Raw genomic sequence first — 18782 nt, 5'->3', positions numbered from 1 at the left:
GAGAGAGAGAGAGAGAGAGAGAGAGAGAGAGAGAGAGAGAGAGAGAGAGAGAGATTTGAAAGTGTGAATGGTTGTGTCGAAGTTTCCTTTCGGAAAGTAAGCGAACAAGTAGAATTGGCTTGTCTAGAGTGTCTAGCGGGCAGAACAGATGTGTGATAAGCCGCATACTGTAAAATTATTATTTTTAATTAATTAAATCGAGCTTATCGCTTCTATTTGCTAATCCCGTAACAACACCCCACATATCTACTATAATTGATCCTTTATTTATGAAAGGAGAGACAAGAGAACTTATTTGTCCAGTAGAGTTATCATCATCCGTAGGAATGTTAGCTAAGATACGCGGAGAATATGATACATCGCTGAAGCAGCAGTGTGAAATACTCGAGACTTCTCGCAGCCATCTGACACAAGTGATGCCAGCCGAGAAAGCGCAACGGAAATTGTACGCTGACCCTTGAATATTCAAGCGGTTTCGAGGCGCTTTTTCCGCGCGTCTGCGAGGAAGTCGGCGAAAAACTCGAGCGAAAGAAAGCCTCCGGAAAAGCGCGGGCGACGGTGGAAAAATCTCGTTACAACGACGGGGCACGTTTTACGACTCGACGGAGTCGAACAGCTCCCCGGAGCTCCGTGGTCAGAAACAGCCGAACCGTTTTATCACCCTCGCCCCGAAACCTCTTGCCGTGATGTTTACGAGGAAAGAAAGCTCGGTGCATTTATAGGGCCACTAGAGCCGCCGTATAAGCTCTGTTTAGCTGCGAAGCAATCGTCGCGGAGCTTGGTTCACGCGTTCATCCGTCATAAGCTATGTCGTTGATCTGCCACGGTATTTTCGGGGGTACGTGTTGCCTTTTAGAGCGACCAGTTCCATAGTCTCCGATGAAGCTGTCGCGAATATTACGGTGGAATTTATCGAAAGCCATCATTGGAGCGAGTATCGAGGAATGAAAGAATTTTATAGAAATCACGGTTCTAACAAGGGAACTCTATATGTGTATCCCTTGAACATTTTCGTGGTATTTGACTCTGTAAGCTTGTTTTCAGCTTATTGTTGCAACGATTTCTTACAATTCTTTCCAATAATACTCTCGCAACACCGAGACAGATGAAAGAGAAGATTTTATATTTATGTAATAATGTATTATGTATTTAAAAATGTGTGGAAGTTAATAAGAATCATTTGAAACATCTTTTAGAATAAATGTTTTGCATCGAAGCACTGAATCATTTATTTATCAGTGTCGATAGAACTAGTAATCGTTTACTACAATTAACTAATTACTAGCGATAGCTACTTGATCCACTACTAGTGGGAATTTTGAATAAAAATGTGTTGAGATTCATCAGGCCTAATGTTCAGATTTACAAAGATGTGAATGAATTGAGTTTAAATGTTGCAAACACTTCTACGAATGATAGCTTACGTTAAAAAAAAAAGAAAAATACATGTCGAATTGAGTAACCTCCTCCTTTTCGAAGCCGGTTAAAAATACAATGAACAACACTACCAAATTTGTTTTCAAGTAATTGCATTTACAATTAAATCATTTAATTTGCGTTCCTGAAGTTATTCAAACTAAGTTCAACAACTTCGAAAGAAATAGTCTATTATTTTTGAGAGCAAATGACTAAATTCTTCCTACGACTTTAAATATCTGCTGCAACAAGAAAATACGCGACCTTTTTATCCGATCTATCGTATTCATTCTGGAATTTTATCGACGTGGTTGTTGAATAAATTACGAATGTCACTTGTCAGTTTTCAATACGGTGCACTGTCATCAAGGAAAAAATGAACGCGCGCAAGCTAGTCCCGACGTGAATAGACAGTAGGGGCTAGATTCAAGAGGTATTTCGAGAGGATAATGGCATATAAGGCGTTCGTATGGAAATTCGTAAATCGAAAATCGCACGCAAACATCTCGTACAACACTGCCGTATTAGCGAAATGGCATTCCGTTTCAACGCTGGGATGTATCGCCATTTTCTATTAAAACTAATCGGTGAGACGATGGCGAATCAAATACTTCTTAGAAGACAGATGACTCACAGTTAAAAAAAGTTAGGAATATGCCATATTAACGCATTATTTACAAATTTTAAATATTATAATGTTTTGAAAAAATATCAAATCGAGTATTTTAATTAAATAAAATATCTTTACAAATAATTGATATTTTTAGACTTTTTTTTTATATAAAATAAATAAGTAAATTTTATTTATTTGGATACAATGATTTAGTGAAAAATTTGTTTAGACATTTTGTGTGATGTAAAATTTATTATTTAAGATTTTTAATAATAAATTTAATTGTATTCTATAACGTCTATCTCTGTTTGATTTTTTAGAAGTGTCTTGTCTTCAGCTAGTTCGCTATAGGCGTTGGTCTGTGTTCGGATGCAATTAAAAAAATTCCGTGACAATTTCAGCACATGACGCGTGTGAAAATGATTCGACGGAAATTAATTTATCTAATAAATGTCGTAGAATCATTCTTTCCTCATCATAAGAGTATCATACCGAATACAATTGTATAATAATTAATACTTCCTAAAATAAGGATAATCTGAATAACTATAACCATATCAAATTGAATACGGTAGAATGCTGATGTTAGTATGACCCCAAGATATGTTTGCAATTGGCTGAAAATACTTATATACATTTCTTTTTAACCTCGAAACTACTTAATATTTAATATAAGAATATAATTCGTCACCGAGACCGACGCTTAACGTATTCGGATCGTCCTCTCCTGAATTATTTGTTACCGCTGGAGTTTAATAGAACGCCACCAGGGCTTAAGTGCGGCGTAATGAGAAACATTCACAAATCACAATGAACAACATCTAAACGACCGCGTCTCGTCAACGGCCATACGTAACCGTGAACTTCTTGAGACGGCCGTCGCCCGTCTAATTTTGTCTAATTGACGACGCTCCCCTAAACAGCGGGAGGAGGTTAAATATAAATCCGGTTGCGAGTCCTATTCCGCGGAGACAAATCAAGAACACGATCGCTTTGGAGCGCGTCGCCGCTCCTGAAGTTTTGATGAACATCGCTGTTTTCCCAAGGCCCCTTTCATCAGCGAGCCAAGTCAGCAATTTCATGAAATTACAATGACGCTTAATTCAAGAAGTTCCGGGAAAACAAAGCGGACCGGAGCAGAATTACGGTTCGACGTCGAAGCATGGTCAACGGTTGACGTCATCGGTAACAAACGATTAATTGCTTGCGGTTGCATTTAGAAGCGCTGAACGAAATAAAATTCGCAGGACACGATGCGAGCTGCACGGTTTAATTAAAGCCAGCCGCGATTGAGAACAACGCGGGGATAGTGCAATTATAATTTTTTATCAAATTACACGCTACACGTAGCCGATCGTGATCCTTGTTAGAATGAAACATCGTTTCCAAGCATTCATCTCTTTGGGGTTAAGTGAATTCAGAACTGTTAACTTGTTATGCATGGTGAGATTATGGAATACATTTAAAGGTAAATTCTTTTATAATAACAAAGGAACATATTGTTTGATGTTTTATACTAATTATGAAGCTGCATAAGTAATTTCATTATTATTCTGGGCAGTTTGAATTTTATTTTAATTTTAAATCAAATGCCTCGTCATTCTTAACTAATTAAATATACAATATAGTTAAATATGGGTCGATTATTCTTCCAATAGGTAGTATTATTTTAAATCATGTATCTCATTATTCTCAAATAATAATTAACTACATAATATAAGTACATACAGCGTATAAGTCAATTATTTTTCCGGTATTTAATGTTAGTATTTATGGGGAGTATCATTTTTCAAAATACTAGTTTAACATTCCGTTCTTATTTTTGACCATTTGACAACTTCAGTAATGTGCAACAAAAAAAAAGTATGTATTACCGATCGTTTTGTGTGGATTACTATAATCTACATATCAAAGTTAATATTATACGATTAAATTATTCCGCTGAAAAAGTATTCAAATATTGTTTTATGTGATCATTTTATTATCCATTTGACTTACTTCAGTACTTGTACTACACACGATTAACTCAGTTTGGAATAAGACTGATTTGCACCTTAAATATAGTTCAAAGCGTAGGTTCAAAAATGCTGATGTTAATATAAACCCAAAATATGTTTGCAAACTGTTGGCTTCAACTTGTGCAGAAAAAAGGATATATATGGATGTTAGTAGGATATTTCTTAGCAAGGGAATGTTATTAAAGCGCTTCCTAAAAAGAATGAAGGTAATTAAGGGACATTCGATGTCACAACTTATAAAATTTAGGGTACCAGCGTGGCGTAACGAAATTTATGAAGGGGTGCGTAGCAGGCTAACACCCTTAATCTCTTGTCGAGAGAGTTCTCGAGGCTCCACATTTACAACAGTTAAGACAGCAATAAAATTGTGGGTGAGACAGTAATATTAAGTACGAATAAGAAATCTAAAAAATTTCAGTTTTAAACTTATACTTACTAAGATACAGCCTGTTATCGCATACATTGGTAAACATTAATAAATCTATTTAACTGATAGGTAGCATAAAACAGAAAACGAGAAGCGATTTATAATTTGCCCTTTTTATGTATAATAATGTATGTATTTTAAAGTAGCGCACAAAAATAATGGAAATTCTGCGGCACTATGCCCGAAGCGAGAAATAAATTTGTTCTGCTGTACCATGTGAGTAATTTGCAACTTTGATTTGGATGAAAGCTTCATATTAAACTGTATCTTGACTGTTTGCTTGTTTTCTATGGAGAGGTTTTCTTTGCCAATACAAATTTGTCCGCTAAGTACTACCCAGCGATACAGAGAATTTACGTGCAGTAAAACGATGCATCGATTTTCCATTTATACCTACGACACAATGAAAGTGAACTACGCATTAAACCTTTGAATTTTTTATCGCTTTTATCGTGCACGTAAATTTACGTAACCAACGAGAAGAGTAACATATTTTGGAACATATTGACCCGACAATTATTCTGCTTGTGTAATTATTAAAAGTCATTGACCTGAATAATGATAAAAAAAGTACGCATTCTCATTGGAACATTTAATTATTTGTCCGATAAACATAAACATGAACAACTAACGTACTTATTTATAAATGTATGTAATTGACACGTATCGAAGAATTAAAAATACTAAAATAGAAAATAATAGAAACTTACGATATTTTATCGTAGGACAAATAAGGATAAATAATAAAAAAGTTCGTATACAAAGTTCTATTATTACTAGGCATCAGAGAAATTGTTTTTTTAATTTAATTACTTGGTAAATATCTCCATAAAGGTTACAAAATTAATAAAATGTGCTTTCTTCTTACTAAGAAATCGATCATCAATTTAGTTTACGAAGACTTACCCCTCTGAGGGAACATGAAAGTTTATTAGCGATTACGGACAATGAACTTATTCCACCGCAATTTTTTAAGAAACACATGTTTTCCTGTAGTTTTCTATTAAAATGGCGCAACAAACAAATCAAAATATGATAAAATTATCATAGTGCATGATAAATAAATCAACCGGTTTTACACGTCGAAAAAGAACGTGCGAAGTGCGGACTATGTAGCATTAGCAATATGTAGCAATATGTAGAATTAGTGGAACAAAAGTACACGTGTATGGCTCAATGATATAGGGAAACTTGATAAGATAATAAAGAAATCCGAAAACTGAGAAAAGAAATTTACAAGAACTCAGTTCGTATCGAAGCGTCGAATAGTATCTCTCAAATCTCTCTAAATTTTGATATTTTTGTTTTGTAAATATATGTGCTTCAATGTCCACAAATACATATAAACCAAATTTCATTACAGTGCCTTACTTGGTTCTAAAGTTGTACTGTATAATGTCATGTTTCCAGGGTGTACGTTTTCGCAAAAAAATAGCGTCGAGTTGCTGGTAGGTAACATCCGAAACGGTGCTGAGTGCAAAGGGAATAATATAGGAAAACTTCAATTAGAATCCCACCCTTTTTCTTTAACGGAAATATTGTTAATGAGATTATGTCAATTTCCTTTCACGGTACATGCGTTTTTGACTTACCCTCCGTAAGTTTGGTATTTTACTTAGGCATCTGTAATACGATGAGCGTAGGATGCGAGCGAGGGAGTTAACCACGTTCTAATTCAATGCGCCGAGTTACCAAGGGAAAAGCATCGAGCTTTATCGTACATTAAAGTAATTAGCGATTAAAGCAATTAGCTGCTGATAGTGAATGGAACGGCGCACCTTACTTTACGATAAAGGACGAGAAGTTTTGTTCCTGTTGAGCGAAAAACCGAACGAGAACGTGGTCTGATAACATTCTCAGGAAAATAAGTAATATACATATTTACCTGGCTCCGATGATTAGATTAAAGTCATCGTTAACTAACGGAAACGAAATAACATCAACAAGTAGGCGCAGATGCATAAAAAACGGAAGAATATTAGGCACTTTCATTAACGTTTCGAGTCGTTTTCAGAGGACATAAATAAAATAATTAAATTTATATATTTAATTTGATCGAAGCGTATAATAATTATTGAAATTCATTCAAATTCGTTGATGATATGTATTGAATACAATCTGTATAGTATAATGTGATGCATATTAAACATTGTTTACTTCGATAATACTTTTTCATTGTACTACTTATGCCAAATGAATTATTACAGAAAATATAAGGAAATGAACGTGCAATAATTCGAAAGCCGTTGAGATTTACGTAAAATTAATCGGAGGTAAATCAGGTACCTGGATCATTTTGAACGGCTTGTAATTCCATACCGAAATCAAAATTAACCGAAACGAGAATCTTACTGAAACGAAATAAGGTAATTGTAAGATAACAAAATTTGATGTCTTCTTGAAATCATGGCGTTCCCTGTGTATTGAAAAACACCATTGCTTGTGCAAATGGTAATCTCGATTTCCCATTTCGGAATATAGCCTTGTTCCTTCAAGATTACAGCTGGCATAAAATTTATAGGACTCTCGTTAACATTACCGCACTAATCCCTTCACGTTTTTAGTCAAACTCGTTAATAAAAATGTCAGAAAAGTACTCTGCACTTCCAGTCTTAAGTGCCTTCGATAACCTCGTAGAAAACTTAAATAAGTTTGCCATGAGATACCACGGGGACTTGTGAAATTAGCTGCTTAATAACCGTAACTACTTTTAAACAAAGAGGCTTTCATGTACAATAACAGCGAGAATTTTGACCAGATAAAAACCCTCCTCGTAGAATGAGTTTAAATTTATAACTTTTCCATTTCGTGCAGGTATTACAAGAAGTATTAATTGTAATTGCACTTAATAAAAATCTGGGCTCTAAGAAATAATGGATTTCTTTTTAACCCATTCACTGTTAGGCAAATTTGAAGTGTTTTGCCTTGGACGCCAAGATTTAATACAAATTACAGATTATTATTTTGATAATGTAAAGTGATATTAAATTTGTTGTTTTAAAAAGAAAATTTACGATCTTCATTTGCATGACTCAAAAGGTTATAAACTTATCGCTTGAGTAATTGCAATCAATTCGAATTACGAGACATCTCGTGGTTGCCAGCGAATGGATTAATAACCATTTCACGTACCATATTCTTCTTCATAATTAGTTTTGGCGTTGACAAAATGGTACCGAGTACCTCCACAAAATAGAACGACTTGTGGTGGTACAGACTTTCTACAGTTAAGTGAATCCTTTGCGTATATGTATAAAAATGATATATAGTTTTACTCCTACACATGTTCGATTATGATTGCACTGTGTATACTGCAGTTGACATCACCGAGAAATGCTCTTTAAAATGTTTTTGGCTGTTACAAATTAACTGTAAATCTGTCGTCTGCGACATAGTAACGCAACGAAATTGGCCCTCAGGCTGAACCGAGTTTGACATGTACGTAGTACTGTACTTCAGAACTCTGTGTTATTAATCCCTATGTACATTACAGAAGTTACAAAAGTTTAAATCGAACTGGAGCTATTTCGCGCAATTTATGAAAAGTAACAAACAGTAGCTATTGATACAGTATTAATGTATTCGAGAATAATAATATAACAACAATTAGTATGTAAATAGATAAAAATAGAAAGTATATTAATAATAATAGTAAAAAGATAGAAATAGAAGAAGGCGACATCAACAAAGTGGGGATAAAAATTTGTGTAAAATTTGGATGCATAGTACCTTGCGCAAGGTACGTCTACCGAAGGTATGAAAATGTTTCACTTTTAATGCACGGATTTTACACTATTGATTTTTAAATTTCGAGGCCAGACTTAGAATCAGCATTTTCAAAAACCAAAGAATATCAAATATCATTCAAATCAGTCACTTTTCACATTTTGTGCTGTCATGTGAGATCCGCCATTTTGAATGACTAAATTGTGAGTTCAGACATAGATTCAGAACTCTCAAAAACTCCAGTATACCAAATTTAATTCAAATCAGTCACTTTTCACTTTTTGTACCATCATATCAGATCCGCCATTTTGAATTTCTAAATTGTGAGTTCAGGCTCGGAATCAACAACTCTCTAAATCTCTGTATATCACGTTTCATCCAAATCCAGTCAGGTTTAGCATTTTGTGTTGCTCTATTGGGTCCGATACTTTGAATTTCTAAATTCCGAATTCAGATTTGAAATGAGCGCCCCAAAAAACACTCTTATACCAAGTTTCATCCAAATCGAGTCACTTTTCGCAATTTGATGCACTATATCGGATCCGCCATTTTGAATTTCTAAATTGTGAGCTCTGGCTTGGAATCAACAACCCTCAAAATCCCTGTGTACCAAGATTCATTCAAATCGTTCAAAAGAAACTCATTAAATATGCAAGAAACGTATCGCGATGCTCGTTTTCCTACGAACCTCGATAACGTTAGAATAACGGAGTATAGAGTACCAGTAAATGTAAATAGAGACCGAACCCACCAGCGACAATTATTGGCCGATCTCATTTTGCCATGTCACGCACAGCACACGGGCCACGTACTCGTACGCATATACGATGGCTAAGCGTCATGTCGGCGTCGACTGAAACCAGAAATCCCAAATTCTGACCAGTGGCTAGGGTGATGCAAAAGAGGCACATGCCCGTAAGTGTCATAGTTATAAAAATAATCTTAAGAGGTCTCCCTAGTGTGATGGTTTAAATAAATAAAAAAAATTTTTTTTATAGGATTCTATTTTTCGTCGCATCTACTGCTTGATAATTAGGGACGGATTTAATTGGATTTCTGTTTGATTACTGGTACTATACATATACTATTGTAGAATTTAGTGTCCTTGAGATAGTTGATTTATTAGTTTATAGTTGATATATTTTTTGTTGCTATAGTTGATTGTAGTAATTTTTTTATTCCAGGAGTCTCAGTGGAGAAGGACCGTTTTCTTTAGTAGATGATCATGTGTGATTTTTGAGTGTCCAGTTCTCAATCTACTCATTATTGTTTTTTTCTCCTGGTCATAATGCTTTGAGGTACTGATTGGTGAAAGTCGTGTGTTACATTGTGAGTTTTTTTGTTGTTGTTCCATATTTTATTCCATTTCTTGTCCGATGTGTGGTTCTATCTGTGTAATGAAGTCTTGGTAAGAGAGTGGAATTTCTTCATTCGTTACCAATAGTATTTGTTGCTGTGCAAATTTTCTTGCAAAATAAGATCTGCTTTCAAAATTATGTTTGCATTTTCTGACAGATTACTATGATAGAAATATAATTCCCAAAGAATTTAATTGACATCAAAAACTTGACAAAATTATAGGAGTTAAAACAAAACGCCGCATCGTGGGCAAAACGGTGAATCCAGCTAATAGATTAATTATGGTTGTTGTTAGGTTCTTGTTTGTAACTTGGCACCATAGTACGATATGAATTATTTACAAAATTATAAAGTACTACAACGCATCAATTCTTTTTAAAAGTTTATCACAAATTCTCGCCGCCACAATACTATTATCAGTGTAATAAAACTCATATAGTAATTAAAATAAATAATTTATAATAATAAATTGCAGAATATTTCTTTCTCATTTGCGCATGATCCAAAAAGGCGCTGATCCGCACCCTGACGCATGACAGACGTGTGCTGTACATTAGTAAGGTATTCATTACTCGAACTTTGTTGAAATACGTTTTTCCCATTCCTGAACAACCCATCCGTTAATGAAATTTTTAATTATTGCGTTTGCCAGCGTAAGTATATTTTAGAGGATATTAATACAGTAGAAACTTTTAATTAGTAATTTACATATTAACGAAGAGACCGAAATAATGTAATAGAAAGGTGTCTCTTTTATCACCAGACAACGATAGCTCTTATTTCGAAATAGCTATGAACTCTAATCCTTTGCGTGGAAGTAGTACATGATTAATATCGTGGAGGTTAAGAACTATCGTTAAAAGTATCTTAAAGTTTTACTCGTTTGTTAGCCATGCGTTTTCCAAGGGGAATCAAATGAGAATGCAGAAGTTTTACAGGAAACAGTTTAGTAATTGCTATTTTCATAAATTTTTTCTTTCTCTCTTCTTTCTATCTTCTTAAGAAATAAAGTACAAAACTATGTACTGGCAGCGATTATTTTGTTGAGAATTTTCACCGTGCCATGACTGTATGTTTATCTTAAAATCTTTATAACTTTCGCAAGATTTCCAACTACCTACAAAGTCATTCCCTTAAATGATGTCGTTAGCCTACGATAACTTCTGATTATGGTAATGGCGTACTCTCGTTTCACGTCACATCTAAACAATCTACGTTAGAGCGTAACGAAGACGTAAGTCGCAGCAAAGAAACAGAGGATTGCGAAATTACAAGCGCTACTTTCGCAGTCCATTAACTTTTACAAAAAGATTTCTTCGTTGAACTGTTCATCCTTGTTTAATACATTCAACTTTTAATTTATTTTATTAACGCCTACGACATACCAGTAATGTTTGGTAATGTCTATTACCAGTTTGAATCACTCGATGGATTGCAAGTCTTCAAGTTTATATTATCTTAGTTGTTTAGAATTTTCTTGTTCTCTTTAGACTATTTTCCTCACTAACATTTTTTAATATTTGAGATAATTGAGCTTTTACTCAAACGTAAAATACCCTTTTAATAAAGGGTTAGTAGTATCACACTAAATCCGCAAATTTTATAAACAGTTCTCCAAAAGGAGCTTTACAATTTAGTTCTGAGTATAATAAGAAAGTATGCCTGACAAAACGACATCATCTTTCACATTTCAAATGTAATCAAGCGTACTTTTATCTGAAATAAATGTATCAAATATATTACATTCCGTACAATGCGTGCTTTTAAATCTAAAAACCCTTTAGATGAGTATACAACATCATATGTAACATAATCTTTCTCATATAATATTTTTTTTAAAAATCTGTTTTAAATGCAAGTTCTATAATTTCAGCTATCATTGCAGTGTCAATTGCATCTGTGCAATCACGTGTATCTGTTCGAAGAACGTCAGGTGCTCGTATGCACGCAAACGATGTACTTAATCGACGAATCAAATTATTCAGACTTCTGCGTGACAGGTAATAATAAGATCTCGCTGTTCCTGCCCGAAACTTCGCAATTGGACTTCTAGTTATGAGAGTAATTTGCATTTCCTTCGAGAGTTTAAGTAACGGCCGAAATTGACAACCAGACCAAGTTAATTTTGGATTTATCAAGCGAATATCTAGCGAACATCCTGTCACAACACGAACGAATTATTCTTTCCATTGAAATACAGTTCGACTGGTTTCAAATTTCTGAATTCACAGTTTTCTGCAATGTACACAGTTGAAAATTTTGTATTGTTGCGTATAAAAATCAATTGATTAATCGTTTTATAAGTGTAAGCTTAACTAGAGTTGAATATCTAATTAGAGTATGAGATGAACGCAAGCAGACCGGGTGGATCACAATAATTTAGCTAACTATACCACACCGTAACGAAGAAAAACCGGAATGAAATAACCGATCGAGTTCTTTAATCCCAGGTTAAATTAAAATATAGTGTCCATTGAAAGCCATAATTCAAATTACAATTTCTGCTCCGTCTCTACGTTTATTTATTCCATTATGCTCGGAGCCATTTTGTTACAAAATGTGCAAACAGGAATCACAACGTATTAAATAATGTTACTTAAAAAGCATGTAATTTATTGTAATGATACTTGGCTTATATGAACCTTTAAACATTGAGGAACACATTTATGCAAAAAATATAAGTTCTTTAGTATTCTATATTATTCTATACTATTTTATACTATTCTAATGTATGGTAATGTATGAAACAGTCACAGCTATGCATCGAAAGGTCATTATTATCCTATTCATAAAGCATAATACCTTAAACAAGTTAAGTAATCCAATGTTGAAACGAATGAAAAATGTGTAAAAAACTAATGGAAATGATACTAATTACTATCCTTTTGTGTTATATGTGTTATATATTGTGAAAAGTCCTGTAACACTCAACGGATTCTTTTCAAACTTGGTGGCTAGTAATCTATTAGTATAAGCTAATAGCACACAAAGTCACTAATGATTTCATAAATGAACGGCGAATATAGCATATTTTGATTTGTTTTTTCATGTTATTTGAATGCAAACCTTTAAGGAATATCCATTTTTTGCGCTTGTGTAAGTTTATCTTGTATAATCACTAGACTACGGATTTTTATGAATTTATAGAAAATTTGAAGGTGAAAGAAGCTACATAATGCACACAGTATGCAATAATATACAAAAATGTTGAAAGTAAAGTTCATATTATAATATGTGCAGAGTAAAATAAATTCTTGCCAAGATTCAATTTTTGTAGGTACATTTGCAAAGATTTAATTTTGCATAAAGATCCGCAGTCTAGTAATCACTAACAAAGTTTGCTAGATATGCGATGTCCCCTCAGAGAGGACATTCGAGTGCCACAAAGGATTAAAATTAAAATCCACAGATGTAAAACGTTTCCTGAGCAGCCCATCAAAGTACCCTAGATGGTAAAATAAATAACAAACATGCTGGAAAAATAACGTGAAACATTATGGCGAAGCGTTCGTTGCACTGCTAGATTTTCACCGTTTCCTTGGGTGTTCTCGTTTTTCTCTCCGCTCGTTTACGAATCTAATACGTCATCGAAATTCAACACGGCGTTCCATTCATTATCAAAGGGTCGCGCGAGTCCGTGGGTCTGCATAGTCTTTCGATAATGCAATGATTTACAGCGCCGGTAAGCTGCAGCAGTCGCCAGCAATGTCGACTCTTACGGGACATTACATTCGTGAGTTAAGGGATCGTGTACCGACGCAATGTCGTGCATATTCGCTGCACGTTCGTCGCATAGTTCAAACAAGAACGACAAAATGACACCTCGAGCCGAAGACAATTTGCTAAAGGAGCGTCGATGTTCAGCGATCCTTTTCATTTTTCTCTTGCAAAATTAAGCACCGTCAAGCTTTTATGCTCCTCGGCACGGAATAGATAAAGTGTTTAATTTTGCGAAATCTCAGCTTCAGTTTGAAGCTAGAATTTATTATGTTGTTCTAGAAGTTTCTTTCGTTTTATTATTAAGTAATACATACACAATATTTAATATTTTATATTACATCACTGAGTACAGAATATACGTTCTAACATATCACACAACAAAAAGTATATCAACTGAATCATGGTCAGGTGTACATTGCAATAATGAATAAAGTACTGTAGTGTCCGAATATCAATACACGTCACTGTATCTATCTCAAAAATATTGAGGTTTGTTAGCAAAATATCGTTCTAAATGTATTTCGATGTCATTTATTAAAATGAACCTATCACAAAACACAACAAATGAGAATTTTAATTTTAATGTTACCAGGTATCTTGCAAATTTGTATCTCCTACGATACAAACGAAGAAATAACAAAACTACAAAAATAGCTGGACCTGATGACCTAACAGAAACAAGCGGATAATAAGGAAACCATCTTAAGCCACCGAAGATAATGCAAGAGAATCAAATTTAAATAAAGGATAGGACGAAACAAAACAATTTTGAAAGCCTTCGTGAAAAGTATTAGAAACAGCAATAATCAATCGTCGTTTGAACGTTTAGAATAAGCGAAGAACTTCACAACAAGTAAATATTTATTTGATATCGTTACTGGTTTTTCCTTGACAAATGTGACTCTGTTCATTCTCAAACAAGAGGAGCTTGCATTGCAATTGATCCAAATCAAGTTCGTCGTGCAATGATTTATACATTCAGACGTTTTAGAAAATGCATCTAAGTTCAAGGTCATCATTTTGAACACTTGCTGTAGCAGTAAATACGCAAATAAGAAAATTAATGAAACATCTGAAGAGTGCCTTAAAACAATATATTTTTTATTACATTCATCCTATGTAACCTTCAATGACCTTCAACTATAGGTCATTGTATTCATCTTGAAACGCTCTATCAGAATATGTATAAGAAACTATATCATTCCATTTAAAAAAACAGAATCGATCTTCATATCTCTTCCATGTTTCCACCGATAAAAAAGTTATTAGCACCATACGTGCACCTCGAAATCAAACAACTCTTGTTCGACACATTTTTTCAAGCGTTAAAAGTAAGCGAATTATTCAGGTAGTCTGTTTTAAATGCCTCACCCTGTATAGTTCTGTTAGTCAACACACCACGCGTGGTGGTGGACCGTCCTGGATCTAAACAGTTCTTCGATAGCAACCGCAACTTTACGACTCGGTATTACTCAGTCCTGTCAGTTATTTGCTCGTGGTCCATTCGAAATGAAATTGGCCCGCCATCGACAGGTTCTCCAAGGAAATAATCAAAGATACGAATGGACCGGCAACTACTTCTGCACCGGAATCGCTAATGAAGCGAGAGCAATCGATAGATATTACAATTTCGTTTAGATATCGATAGAAGTCGTGGGTAAGGGCTTGACGAGGCGTAAGAGAAATGATATAAAATGCAAATTGTAATGAACGGAAGGAAAAAGAGGGGAAAAATGTTTAAGACGGCGCGGACAGCGAGGGGTAGAAAAAGAGGATGGTGGATGTTAAAGAAAAGGAAAGAGGAAACCAAGCGGCGAGGAAACCGAACGGTCGCTCTGTTATTTTTTAATTCGAAATACGTGCGACCGGGAAGGACGAGCGAATTGATTTTATGCAAATATCCGGGAATTCCGCGACAGCTGGCTACGTGCTCGTTTTTCAATAATGCCTCTGCTAGATAGCGGCGAATGAGCGATATGAATATACTCCTCGAAATTAAAAAGCAGTTTCTCGAATGATCGGCATTTACGCGAACCTCTAGAGACGGTGATAGGGGCAAACGGAGATCGAAGATATTCTTTATTTATTTATCAATATTCATTTCTCGAATGCAATTAAATTGAACACTATTTACTTAACATATGTATTTATTTAAGTGTGGATGCCACCTTGGACGCGTGAAAATCACAGCTATATTAAATCATTTTTTTTTTTTCAAAAACAATTGACTCAGTAGAAGATCTATTTGTTGTCCTTTATTATAGATATATTGAATAATAAAAAGATAATTTTTATTTAGACTTCCTATTTAAAATAGCGATGCTAAAGTCATTAAGAATACACTCGAATCAATGGACTAAATTCATTCATATATTCTAGCTGTTTAATTCTAATTCATTTAGGGATTACAATTACGAGCTGTTGTTTGTTATATAATTTATGGGAGTATGAGCTCCAGTATACAGATTTGCAACGACACATCTGAAATATTCTGAACAAACATTTTTGTGTCCATAATTGCACATTTGTTAGTACTGTTATACTTTTCAGAGATTCTTTGGAGGGAGTAAAATATGACATTGTAGATTAATTTAGTATTTTAAAAAGTCATAGGAAAGGTTCGAGAAATGTTTTTCCATTTCCACTTTACTGTTCTTTCGTAGAAATACGTTGTATGTTATTCGAGTTTTATCCGCTTTAATAAATCCTCGTACAGAAATGCATTCACCAATCGAAGGTTTATTCGTATACTTTTAATCTGGACTATGTACTGTCGTTCATTTTAATCGCTAAATGCTTGCTACATAACTGAGATTTTAAACTTAAACTTCACTTTAAACATAAAAGAATAAGAAATTAATCGAAGTATCTCACAGAAGAAACCATAAATTCATGCTGCTTGAATCCACCCTCCAAGGTTCACTTGGCCTTCGTTTCATTCTATTGTATTTGTTGCAAACATAGCAGATATGGTAGAATTTATAAAGAAAATGTACTGCCTCTAAGCAGACTTATAGTTTTATTATTAATTACCATCTATTTATCGAACAATTTTTAAAAATTATTCTAAATAATATATTCTTTGAATATAATGACCCTTAACCTGTTTACCGTAGAACGATTTTTGTTGGAAATCCTAAGAGGCGTAAAGGCGTGAATTTTTTAAAAATATCAGCTTATAGGGAAAAAAGGGGGAACTTTTTTACATTAACAGTTTATTTATAGGGCATTTAGTTTCAAAAATAAAAATTAAAAACTTAGAAGACCTTTTTTCTGAGATCTCGCAATAGTCTGATCTTGTTGCTGTTGTGTTAAAGAAAAATAACAACAGTCGAATAATCGAATTTAGAATAAGGTATCACCTTATAGAGAATTACAAGACGAAACTTTGTTTGTATTTACAGTTTATTCATAGGACGTTTAGTTTCACAGATAAAAATTGAAAACTTGGAAAACCTTTCTCCTGAAATTCAATTTTTGCAACGAGCTTCGAACTTTTCAATTTTTATATTCGAAACTAAGCGTCCAAAGTTTCGTACCATCAGCGTATATGTATATACACCCTTCGCAGTCGAAAGATTAATGACTATCAGACTCATCCAATAAATGTGTTACTCATTGCGAATGAACCAAATAAACTGAAACTAAATTAAAATATTATTTATATAAACTATTTAAAAATAAAGCCTCGCTATTTTCAATATCAGTGAATTGCAAGGACTCGATTCAATTAAAAAAAATTGTATTCAAAATATTTGATAAATCAGAATTACTAGCCAAATACAATTTAAAATAATAGATAACGAATGATAGCACCCTATACCGATTAATTCGCAACATTTCTGCCATTCTACAATTACCGAGATATCCTTCTATTTATTCATCGGGATATACAATTTTACTTTGTAATTCATGTTGCGTAATTTTCACCGAGCAAATACGGGATCAAATTTATCTTGTATTCGTTATTCGAAATGTTTATGCGAACAAGAAATTTCCCCAATTCTGCTCGAAACGAATATTTGAAACATAATAAATAATGGCTATTTCGAGATTGCAAAATATTGATATCCGCCGTGTCGCGGAATAATATTAAAGCTTTTAACAGAAACGCAGTAGCTGTTTCATCGAACGTAACTCGCAATTTCCATGAAACTCGGAGCCGTTATCCTCGTTGAAAAATAACATCTTCTGGCATAAATCATCGCAGAGGCGAGCGACGGACGCTTACAAGAAGTCGCTCGATAACGTTCAGAAGAAAAAGGAAGACACGATCGCGGAGAGAAAAGTATAAAAATTGCACGACGCGCGCACGTCTTGCGACAAAAAAGGATGTTGTTATACATGCTCTCGCTTTGAACTTTTTCAACGACGCAATTTCGAACTCGGAGGGCAATCCATGCTACGTTCTGCAAAAAAATGCTGCCGTAGGAGTTGGCAAGAAACGTAATAACAAACATTGAGAACGTTGCAACTCGCATGAAGAACCGTTTGCACGACGCTTGATGTTGCCTTTTTCCACTTATAGTTATAAATTTCTGCGTCACTGCATCGTTTGCGCTTTACGCGTTCCGATAAACACTCGTGAATTAAAGGGAAACACGCTAGGACATTTTTGGAAAATTGCGACCTCCCTTTTATGTATCCTTCCGAAGTGTGTAAATTTAATAACGAAGGTTTTATCGAAAAAGGATATAGGATTTTGTTTTTAATGAAACATAACTTGAAGAGAATACACTATATCTTCTTTTAACCCATTCATTGCCAACTACGAGGTGCCTCGTAGTTCAAATTAATTTCACTTACTCAAGGGATAAGTTTATAACCTTTCAGTCACGAATTATTGTAAAAGAAGATCGTAAATTTTCCGTTTAAAACGATAAATTTCATCACATTATTAATATTACATTTTATTATCAAAATAATAACTTAATAACTGTATTAAATTCTTGACACCAAAGTAAAACGCTTTAAATTTGCCTGGCAGTGAATGGGTTAAATGAAAGTACACTCAATTACGATTGAACCTTAAAGATGATGTTGTAAAAGCGTTCGCCACAATTACAGTGGGAGACATATTTTATTATTCTTAGAAGTTTAAAGGTAACTGCAAATAGGTCTATTGCTTGTTCAATAAAATAAGAAAAAGATGTTTAACCAAAGTTTATTAATTGTATATAATTCGATCATAATTTCAAAAAGCCTCATGAATGTATATGTTGCTACTAACAAACGCTTATCAGATAAGACAAAAATCAAGAAGTAACAAAATTAATTGCTTGGAGATTCACATTTTTATTCTTAAAAAATAGTTAAGGAATAAACGAATAGTTCACTGCGGCAGAAAATCGCTTAATACGCCTTTTTGAGAACAATTGAGCGAGGGAAGTTCGACCTTCCACTTTTGTGTCATTTGGCGAATGTATATTTTTCGAGAGAACAATTCTGTTCTGGGTTGCTCGATACATTAATTCTAACATTTGTCTCGCTTTTGGACATTTTT

General features: G+C 34.1%; 2 protein-coding genes across 3 annotated transcripts in view; one reads left to right on the top strand and one right to left on the bottom strand.

Annotated features, from left to right (window-relative positions):
• The window catches only part of LOC128893825 (uncharacterized), a 192773-nt gene that overhangs the window by 70982 nt on the left and 103009 nt on the right, over positions 1 to 18782 (top strand). The window lies entirely within an intron of this gene.
• The window catches only part of LOC128888993 (nipped-B-like protein B), a 92337-nt gene that overhangs the window by 29603 nt on the left and 43952 nt on the right, over positions 1 to 18782 (bottom strand). The gene's annotated exons all lie outside the window — the stretch shown is intronic.

The sequence above is a fragment of the Hylaeus anthracinus genome, unplaced genomic scaffold, assembly GCF_026225885.1.
Source record: "Hylaeus anthracinus isolate JK02 unplaced genomic scaffold, UHH_iyHylAnth1.0_haploid 0, whole genome shotgun sequence".
Taxonomy (NCBI): domain Eukaryota; kingdom Metazoa; phylum Arthropoda; class Insecta; order Hymenoptera; family Colletidae; genus Hylaeus; species Hylaeus anthracinus.
Note: the sequence above shows the minus strand (reverse complement) of the source record. Positions and strands in the feature narration are given on the sequence as shown.